The following is a 10,831-nucleotide window of genomic DNA, read 5'->3' as shown; positions in this document are numbered from 1 at the left end:
TGCTCTGCGGTTGCTATGCTACAAGGGTTCTTGGTGGATTTCCTCATGCAACTTCAGTCAATCTGTGTCGTTGTAAAATCCCAACTCGTCTCAGGCTTGGAAAACAGCCTTCAGAGAGTACCAACATTTTGGCAAAACATTGAAATATAGTTATTTAAACCTTTAAGTTGAAACAGCATGTACAGTGCTTACAATGTAACACACAGAAAAGGCCACCTTTAACCTTATTGCTACGATCACTACGGTGATACACTGATGAAAAACAGTTTACTCGCTGCTTCTCACTGAGTTGAAGGGTGTGTCTCATTTCCTCCTGTATTCCCATGTCTTCATAGTCCGATAAGGGTGTTCCTCTCGGTCGCATTCCAAATGGCACCCTGCTTTTGCACTACTTTTGACCAGATGGGCCCTGGTCAACAGTAGTGTACTATATAGGGAATAGGGTTCCATTTGAGACGCTCATTTCCTGTGCTCATGGTTCCTTCAGAGCGTTGATGTGGGGACAGAGTTTGAGGGCAGGGCCTAGTTTGATGTTCATAGCTGTCATCAAGTGGTTCTCTTGTCAGCAATAGGAGGGCCTGGCCATCAATCTCCTGTGAACGGAACTCGTTGGATATGTCCCGCCCACCTAGAGGAGGTGGAGTGGAGAGAGAGGGGGGGAGAGTTGTGACATTTAGGGCCAGGAGATGTGACCTGAGTGGGGAAAAACTCCTGGCCCCAGGGATATTGTATAAGATATGTGCATCCATTACAGTATTGGTTCAAGCAGTGAAGCCATAGTGAAGCCATAAAGATACCTGGTAAAGAGTTGATGTAGGAGAAGACTTGTTCCACACTCCACTGTGTTGGATATTCACTACAGTCTTTTCCTGCGATCTATCCATAAGAGGGACTGAACGTCGCTCCCCTCCCTGCTCCCTCCCCCTCTCTTCCCCCTCTCCCCTCAACCTTCTCTGGGTTTCATCAGAGCCGTGGGGCCACTTCATCTGCAGTGGAAGAAACAACATGATCACGATCAGACATTTACCCATGTAATGCTTTAAATGAGGGACAACAGTTTGGGGTTTCATAGGTAGATCAGATAATTGCACATTTGTTGAAGTCTGTCTGTCTAACTGACCTAGCCTGGTTCCAGATTTATTTGTGCTGTTTTGCCATGATTGCCGTTATCAATGATCATAGGAGTTGGCTAAACGTACAGACAGTTCTGGGACCAGGCAATGACCTCTGACCTGTCTGAGGAGGAAGTGTTCTCTGGAGCCCCCGTTGACCCCCCGTCGGGGGTCCTCCTCTCTGGCCCAGCAGCCTGTAGCCCCAACGACTGGCCTTGTCCATCTTCAACATGCTCAGACGCTTCGTACATCTCACATTGAACCTGACAGAGTGGAGGGAGAGAGGGAGACAGACGGGGAGAGACGGGGAGAGTTGAGGTCTGTGTGTATGGTTTCTGGAGTTTAGCCATCCAAGGGAGATATTCCACTGAACACCAAAACATTCCAAGAATTCTAGTCTGGGTCTCTTGAATTCCCCTTGATCCTGGATGGGAACAATTACATATGGCTATTGGCCACAAGTCCACATATGGACTACAGGGGCTTCATCTGGGTCAGGGAATAGTGTTGCAAAATTTGGGTGACTTTCCCGGTATCTTTTCATTTTTTCAGAAAACACGATTGGACGATTCCTGGAACCAGGAACTCCAGGAGTGTTCCAACTGGGATTTCTGGAAAAACTGCGAATTTTGTCACCCTATGAGGAAAACTGGACTGACCTCCTGACACAGGTCATGTCCCCTGTAGCTCAGTTGGTAGAGCATGGCGCATGCAACGCCAAGGCTGTGGGTTCGTTTCCCACGGGGGGGCCAGTATGAAAATGTATGCACTCACTAACTGTAAGTCGCTCTGGATAAGAGCGTCTGCTAAATGATTAAAATGTAAAAAATGTCATGGAGCTGAATCGTTTGGATCGGAGGAAGGTGTGAACATAGCCTCTCTTCCCACAGAACTACCAAGTCTACCAGGCTCTCAGCAGCAGTACAGCATGAGAGGACGCACTGTTAGAAGGTAGGACGGACGGACGGACAGACGGACACACTCGCATGCTCGCAGGTATTCACACACACACACACACACACACACCGTCCAGGATGAGGATATCATCCATGTCTGAGTCACTGGAGTTGTCTGAGTGGCGCAGTGGTCTAAGGCACTGCATCGCAGTGCTAACTGTGCCACTAGAGATCCTGGTTCGAATCCAGGCTCTGTCGCAGCCGGCCGCGACCGGGAGACTCATGGGCGGCGCACAATTGGTCCAGCGTTGTCCAGGGTAGGGGAGGGAATGGCCGGCAGGGATGTAGCTCAGTTGGTAGAGCATGGCGTTTGCAACGCCAGGGTTGTGGGTTCGATTCCCATGGGGGGCCAGTATAAAAAAAATAATAAAAAAAAGTATTATTTATAAAAATACAAAAACAACAAAAAATAAAAAAGGTATTCACTTACTGTAAGTCGCTCTGGATAAGAGCGTCTGCTAAATGACTAAAATGTAATGTAAAATGTCTGGCTGCTCAGCATCCACCAGGCTCTCCTCTGGCTCTCCATCCCTATTGGTTCTCATCTCAGGTGCTAGATCCCCATTGGGTCTCACCTCCCGGGCTTCTGCTGGTCTGCCCCCAAAGAGGAACGGCCCACCTGAGGCAGGAAGGAACGCACCACTCAGTCTATGACTGGTTCACATAACAACATACTGCTATGAAGGGCTGAACAACATAACAACATACTGCTATGAAGGGCTGAACAACATAACAACATACTGCTATGAAGGGCTGAACAACGTGTTAACCAACAACCAGTAAGAGAGGAGACTGCTTGGTCAAGAGGACGTTTGATATATGGGGGGTTGTGGTTGTGGCTTCAAGATGCTGTGCTCTACTACTGTCTTAAGATCGACTAGGGTTGAACGCACAATCCACCATTCAGTGAAGAAGGGTGAGGGAGGATGGTATGTGACTAGGCCTTTGGCGACCAGGACAAGGCCTGAAGTCTAGTGTGCATTACACTGTGAAGTGGTGACTACTAGGCTACTATCCATGCCTTTGGCGACCAGTAGTAGTGTGCACCTGTAGTGTACACTGTGGAGCTTGGTTACAACACCCACCAGTGAACGTACCGGGAATGGTACCGGGAGGAACGGCTGCAGGGCCTCTCTGACGACAAACCCCTCAATTACGGTGAGTTAGGATGAGAGGTCTAGCGCTCTCAGGGCTCCCTGGTAGGGGGGCTGAGGGGGGCTGGCTGGGGCCTGGGCTTCTTACCGTGGTGGCAGGCAGTAACGGAGGGGGGGAAGCAACTGGCGTAAGAGGAGGTGTCCTGGGATGACGAGTGGATCGCAGTGCGGCTGGACGGAGGGACGCAAGGGAATCCCAACCCGCCTGGAGGAGAGAGAGAGAGTTATGTGTGTTGTTGCTCTATGAAAACTGCCAGTACATTGTGTTTGAGTGTTTTGAAAAGTGCCATAAAGCAGTCGTTCTCACTGCTTACATGATTGTAAGACACTAATGTTGTGTACCTGTACAGTTCTCTGTATAATTGGACTGTATGTCTTTACAGAGGAGAGAGTGTGGGTGGAGGGTGGAGAGAGTGTGGGTGGAGGGGGGGGGGGGTCCTCTCCTCTCTCCTCTCCTCAGAGGTCTACGGTCTGGGGAGGGGAAAGGTTCTGGAACGTCTGGGGTAGGTTCTGGGATGTTTGGGGAAGATTTTGGAACATGTGGTGTGCCGGAACATTTTGGAAGGGCATCTGAATCAGTGCCTCTGCCACGGGGAGCTCCTTCAACACCAGAACCCCAGTGGACTGGACTGCCTGGACGGAGCGCAGGGACAGCCTCTTGAGAGATGCCAGAGGAGGCTGGAGAAGCTTGGGGAGAGAGGCCTGGGAGATGGGGCCGAGACTCAGGGTGGGGGGCTGGGGCTGGGGCTGGGGCTGGGGCACAGGAGAGGCAGAGGAGGGGCTGATGAGGACACTACCACTGTCTGCTGGGGAGGTGGGGTGGGGTGGGGTGGGGACGGGCTGCTGGCAGGAAGAGGAGGGGACTTGGAGGCGGTTTGAGTCGGGGTGACCAGGGGCTGGAGGGTAAGAGGGGAGGGAGTGGGGGAGGTGTCAAGGGGTGCGAGGCGCAGGGCGATGGGGTGCAGCTGCCGGTGGGATCCTGCTGTGGTCTGCTGGACGATGTGCTGGTGGGGTGCCCCCTTGTGGCTGGGAGGACAGTGCAGCTGGTGCCTGACCAACGCATGGGATTGGACAGGAGTGTATGACGCTGGAATGGCAATAAAACCATGTGAACAGACATGAGGGGTTGGATACGTGTAACAAACAAAAGCCTGCACGACCTGTGGATCTTCAGGACCAGTACTGAATAACACTGATTCAAACCAATAGAGCACAAAAGTTATAACCATGCCATGGTGACTGACTTACCTGGTGCGATAAACTGGTTTGCTGATGTTAGCCGAGTGACGTTGGCTGGTCGGGTCTCGGCTCCAGTGGTGTCTGTGGAGGGGTCAGACTGCTGGCTGGACCTCAGGGGACAGAGGGACATCTTGGGCAGGGAACTGACCAGGGCATGGGCCTGGGGCTGGGAGGATGGCTGCAGCAGGACACTCTGGCCAGTGGCCAAAGCCCCGGGGAGATGGGACCGCAGAGCCAGGCTCTGAACCCGAGAGAGGAGAGAAGACACATGTTATAGGATATTACTTACATACATCCAATGTCTTTGAGCAGGTACTGGATATCAATCAATCAATCAATCAATTTTATTTTATATAGCCCTTCGTACATCAGCTAATATCTCGAAGTGCTGTACAGAAACCCAGCCTAAAACCCCAAACAGCTAGTAATGCAGGTGTAGAAGCACGTGGGTATGGTGTCCCTCAGGGCTCCATACCCACATGTTCCTGATATATTGACTACATGACCAAAAGTATGTGGACATCTCATTCCAAAATCATGTGCATTAATATGGAGTTGGTCCCCCCTTTGCTGCTATAACAGCCTCCACTCTTCTGGGAAGGCTTTCCACTAGATGTTGGAACATTGCTGTGAAGACTTCCATTCAGCCACAAGAGCATTAGTGAGGTTGAGCATTGATGTTGGGCGATTAGGCCTGGCTCGCAGGTCAGGGCTCTGTGCATGCCAGTCAAGTTCTTCCACACCGATCTCGACAAACCATTTCTGTATGGACCTCGCTTTGTGCACTGGGGCATTGTCATGCTGAAACAGGAAAGCAACTTCCCCAAACTGGTGCCACAAAGTTGGAAACACAGAATCGTCTAGAATGTCATTGTATGCTGTAGCGTTAAGATTTCCCTTCACTGGAACTAAGGGGCCTAGCCCGAACCATGAAAAACAGCCCCAGACCATTATTCCTCCTCCCCCAAACTTTACAGTTGTGACTATGCATTTGGCCAGGTAGCGTTCTCCTGGCATCCGCCAAACCCAGATTCGTCCGTCGGACTGCCAAATGGTGAAGTATGATTCATCACTCCAGAGAACGCTTTTCCACTGCTCCAGAGTCCAATGGCGGCGAGCTTTACACAACTACAGCCGACACTTGGCATTGCGCATGATGATCGTAGGCTTGTGTGCGGCTGCTCGGCCATGGAAACCCATTTCATGAAGCTCTCAACGAACAGTTCTCGTGCTGATGTTGCTTCCAGAGGCAGTTTGGAACTCAGTAGTGAGTGTTGCAACCAAGGACAGACAATTTTTACGCACTTCAGCACTCGGCGGTCCCGTTCTGTGAGCTTGTGTGGCCTACCACTTCGCGGCTGAGCCGTTTTTGCTCCTAGGTGTTTCCACTTCACAATAACAGCACTTACAGTTGACCGGGGCAGCTCTAGGAGGGCAGAAATTTGACGAACTGACTTGTTGGAATGGTGGCATCCTATGAAGGTGCCACGTTGAAAGTCACTGAGCTCTTCAGTACGGGCCATTCTACTGCCAATGTTTGTCTATGGAGATTGCATAGCCGTGTGCTCGATTTAATACACCTGTCAGCAATGGGTGTGGCTGAAATAGCCGAATCCACTAATTTGAAGGGGTGTCCACATACTTTTGTATATATAGTATATGTTACAGTGTATTCAGATATACAGTATGCCACTTGTCCATGTCTAGCCATGAAATACCAAGTCAGATATCTGCCTCCTGTCCACATGTGGGGTGGCAGGTAGCTTAGTGGGTAAGAGCGTTGTGCCAGTAACCGAAAGGTCGCTGGTTCTAATCCCCGAGCCGACTAGGTGAAAAATCTGTCGATGTGCCCGATGTGTCAGATATCTGCCTCCTGTCCACATGTCTAGCCATGTCAGATACTGGATATACCACTTAGTAGATGGCTTTATCCAAAGCGACTTACAGTGCAGTGATCGCATAGGCCTACATTTTTTATTATAATAATAGTATAAAATGTATTTGTCCTCCAGCAATATAAATGACATCTCGGCAGTAGTGAGATGTAAACTCCTGCTGTGCTGTCTGATGACAGGCTAGCTAGCCTGCCAGGCATGTAAGACCTGAATGGCCATTCTTAACCTTTCACCTTTAACCCTTGACCCTAGCGGTGGTTGCTGACCTGGGAGGCGGAGAGTTGAGAGGAGCTGCAGAAGGCAGAAGGCAGGTCAGGGTGGACTACTGCCACGGTGGCCGCAGGGGTCAGAATCAGCTGACAGACAGAAGAGGCAGAACAAGCAGAACAGGAAGAAGAGGCAGAACAGGAAGAAGAGGCAGAACAGGAAGAAGAGGCAGAACAGGAAGAAGAGGCAGAACAGGAAGAAGAGGCAGAACAGGAAGAAGAGGCAGAACAGGAAGAAGAGGCAGAACAGGAAGAAGAGGCAGAACAGGAAGAAGAGGCAGAACAGGAAGAAGAGGCAGAAGAGACACCAAGAAGAAAGAGAAGAGAGCAGGAGAAAGTTAGTAGAAACTCTCAATGTGAAAGAGAAATTGTTGGAAACATCAGTGGGAAAAGAGACAGAGAGAAATTGGCATGCTTACAATGAAGCTCTTCTTTGGGCAAGTAGATGGTTTATCATGCGCTACAGAACTGGTACAGTAAAAGGGAGATGGAGAGGGATCATCTGGGTGCGGAGGTACATCTGGGCCTGGCTACAGGAGGCAGAGCCAGTCCCCAGGATCAGGGCCTGCCGGGTAATCGTGCCTGTGGTGGAGCTGGAACTCTGAGAACAACCAATCAGCTGGCTTGTTACTGGAGAGGCAGGGATGGTAATCTGGAGACAGGCAGACAGAATTGTGTTGGTCTCACCAGGCATTGGTAGGCAGATAAGTGTTTGAGATTGTGATTCTCTTGATACCAGAGTGCTGAACTTACAGAGATACCAGGTGACTGGGGCACCATGCGGTTGGCTGTAGGGGGTGAGGTGGGGGACTGTCTGCTGCAGGGCTGCGGTCTGCAACATGATGTGTTGCTGCTGGGCGGCGTACATCTGCTGCAGGTACTGAGCTGCCATGGTCTGGGGGCCTGCTGTGGATGGACTGCTGTGGATGGACTGCTGTGGATGGACTGCTGTGGATGGACTGCTGTGGATGGACTGCTGTGGATGGACTGCTGTGGATGGACTGCTGGATCACCTAGAGAGAGACACAGCAGAGAAACACTACTCATATTGCGTAGTGGGGGTGGTTCAGTGCTCACAAGACAAACCTGAACTACTCTCACCAGAACTGATGACTAATTTTATCTCCCAGAACTAATGCCTCGTCTTAAGCTCAGCATGAAACAGGTTCGATTCCAGGCATGTGGGCAACCGGGGTTTGGTCAGGGTTCGATCCAGGCATGTGGTCGACCTGGGTTTGGTCAGGGTTCGATTCCAAGCATGTTGACGACCTGGGTTTGGTCAGGGTTCGATTCCAGGCATGTGGACGACCTGGGTTTGGTCAGGGTCCGATTGCAGGCATGTGGACGACCTGGGTTTGGTCAGGGTCCGATTGCAGGCATGTGGACGACCTGGGTTTGGTCAGGGTTCGATTCCAGGCATGTTGACGACCTGGGTTTGGTCAGGATAACATAGGCTACTCTTATGATTAGAAAACTAGCCTTTGCTTGACACACAGATGTGGTTTCATTCTCCTAAATTTGACACACTGACGGAAACGGTCCCCTCTCTCACCTGAACAGCCTGTCTCTCTGTGGGGGCGGTTCCCAGAGAGGTGGGAGCGGCCTGGCTGCATGGGGGTGTGGTGTAGCTGGCTGCCTTTGTAATGGTGATGACCACTGATTTGGTGGCATTGGTGGTAACCGTGGTAACTCCTGTAGTGCTAAAGGTGTCAGTGGCAGTAGCAGTAGTCCCATTGGTCTCTCCTCTTCCTCCTCCTCCTCTTCCCTTCTCCTCTGTCTCCTCAGGGCTCTGTCTGTCCATCATTCTGGTAACACTATTGTCCATATCAATGAGCCAACTGGACAGAACACACAGAAAAACCTCTGTAAATAAACATGATGATTTGATGATGTGGGATGTACTATTTTGAAACACCAACATTTATATCTGGTGACCTACTTTGTTCAGTAAAAAAAAAAAAAAAAAACTTCTGGACTGGACCAAGACAGAGTTCTCCTCATGCCCGGTCGGGCCGTCGCCTATGCGGCCATAAATCTACAGATTGATAAGTGAAGGGTTTCCATGTCCTGTGCGCACATTCAGCAGCTCATTTCTTAAAACCTGAAACAAATCTGAAGAAAAATATGAATTTACATTTCTACGTGCAAACGGAACACACGGCCTCACACATAAATAATAATGTATAGATCTATGGATATGAAGGCTGCCTATCTCCCTGGACCTTGGTCACTGGTAGAGTATTTGTCTCAGTCATAAATAATTCTTAGCAAAAGTGTAATATATTATTTTAATGAGGTTTGTTTAGTAAGACTCGAGCTGTAGCCTATTGTTGTATGTTGTTAGGCCTACTTGACATTTCAACATTTCATTTATTGAAAGATAATGACCAGGCCAGATATGACAAATCAGAAACATTGGCTTACATTTACGTCATTTAGCAGACGCTCTTATCCAGAGCGACTTACAGTTAGTGAGTGCAAACATTTTCATACTGGCCCCCCGTGGGAATCGAACCCACAACCCTGGCGTTGCAAGCTCCATGCTCTACCAACTGAGCTACGCCGGGCTTACATAAATGAGTATTGTTACTAAAATGCGGTCGACCTTTTCTCGGCATATTCATATTAGAGTTCTGATCAAGCATATTGTTGGTTTGCCTTTTACCTTCGATCTGCTGCATTTTCAAATAGATTATTTAGTTTAGTTAATTTATTTGTCAAATATATATTTTTTAATAACATATCAAACTTTATTTTCCTCCACATAATCTTGACATTTTCCATGTTTTTTTTTAATGTTCGAAATAATCGAAATTCAATAGCATATATGCAATATAGTGCAATCAGATCTGAAATTTATTTGATAAAGCCTCTGCGCTTTGATGTCATGTTGATTACTCACTATTCATCATGTTTATAGCCTAAACGTAAAAAGACCGGAAGAATCTGAAAAATATAACCTTATTAGCCTACCGAATTGAAGTTATCCAGCATTTGAATTGTTGAAGGAAATGTAAAGAAAATGTATTTAAAAAATCACACAAACCCTCAAAATGAAGTGGCCTAGTTTGAAATATTTTATCCACATGTTTTACATGTAATTTGTGTGAATAAAGTAGCCTGGGCCTACTTTAATATGCTCCAAATAGTTTGCTTTAAAAGGATCATTCGAGACACATTAGCATGCTGGTATTAATTCCTGATGCTCAATGTTCCATTTTCAAACCTGTGTGTAGGAGTTATTGTGCTGGACAGACAAATTATTCCAACCCTAAGCCACAACCATGCACTGACAAAAAGCTGACTGGTGAAAGTTAGACAAATGTTCATGCAGTGATAGCAATGCATCAAATCCGTTATGCAACTTCAAATCTATATGAACTATTGTAGTTAAATCATGTGTAGAATGCATTTCTAGACTTGGGGAAATTCATGCATGTGCAGTGCTGTCAACTATAGGCTGTAAAACGCCCCATGTATAGCCTATCATAACGATTATTTATGTATTCATTATTTCAAAATAAAATCGGATAATAATGCCTTTATAAGTAATTTATTAGTCTACAGAAAATATATTCAGTTTGGGCATCATCATCTAATTCCTTGGCCAATTATATAGCCGCCTATAATAGACCTATACATCCATGCACAATCGTTGACCTATCACCGCTGTTACCTGGTTGGATTTGTTACTAGACCTGACCCATGACGAAGTGGCCGAACGAAACCCCGCTGGTTCAGACTGTCACAATCACAATCATGTTCTAATGCGTCAAGCTTTAGAACGGACGGAATGAAAACCTAGACACAGCATCACTTGCAGTGCGGGAAGACCTTACACAACAGAGCAGAGGTCTTTACTGTAAAAAGAAATGTTCATAAAAAAATAAAAAAAACATTTCTCATCTTGGAGACAGTCATGGCTTTTACAGACATTATCGCCACAAATAAATTCCTGTAATTTATGTAGGCTACTGTATCAAGGAATTGCTCAAATTGCATCTAAATATGTATTGCTTGCCCACCTTTTGAATAAAATTAGGCCTGCATGAAATTATTTCACACAACATATCCTTCATTGATTAATGAATTGTGTAGCCTACTAAATTAAACAGCCTACTCTCAAGTCACCATCTAGTCTTCTGCACCACCGGTGTTCATCATAGAATAGAATAAACTAACTAATGTCCTCGAGGATATTTGTCTTGT

General features: G+C 47.7%; 1 pseudogene across 1 annotated transcript; it reads right to left on the bottom strand.

Annotated features, from left to right (window-relative positions):
* Positions 1–1,189: 1,189 nt before the first annotated feature.
* LOC311098826 (polyhomeotic-like protein 3) lies at positions 1,190–9,303 on the bottom strand (annotated as a pseudogene). Its single transcript has 9 exons — positions 9,288–9,303; positions 8,150–8,314; positions 7,376–7,525; positions 7,122–7,274; positions 6,623–6,712; positions 4,471–4,702; positions 3,565–4,309; positions 3,166–3,427; positions 1,190–1,375 (listed from the first exon to the last, which is right to left on the bottom strand). The product of its transcript is annotated as a polyhomeotic-like protein 3 (transcript).
* Between the last annotated feature and the right edge of the window lie 1,528 nt (positions 9,304–10,831).

Source organism: Coregonus lavaretus (genome assembly GCF_964263955.1).
Source record: "Coregonus lavaretus genome assembly, chromosome: 23".
In the NCBI taxonomy this organism is placed as follows: Eukaryota; Metazoa; Chordata; class Actinopteri; order Salmoniformes; family Salmonidae; genus Coregonus; species Coregonus lavaretus.
The sequence above is the reverse complement of the archived record's forward strand: the minus strand, read 5'-3'. Positions and strand labels throughout refer to the sequence as shown.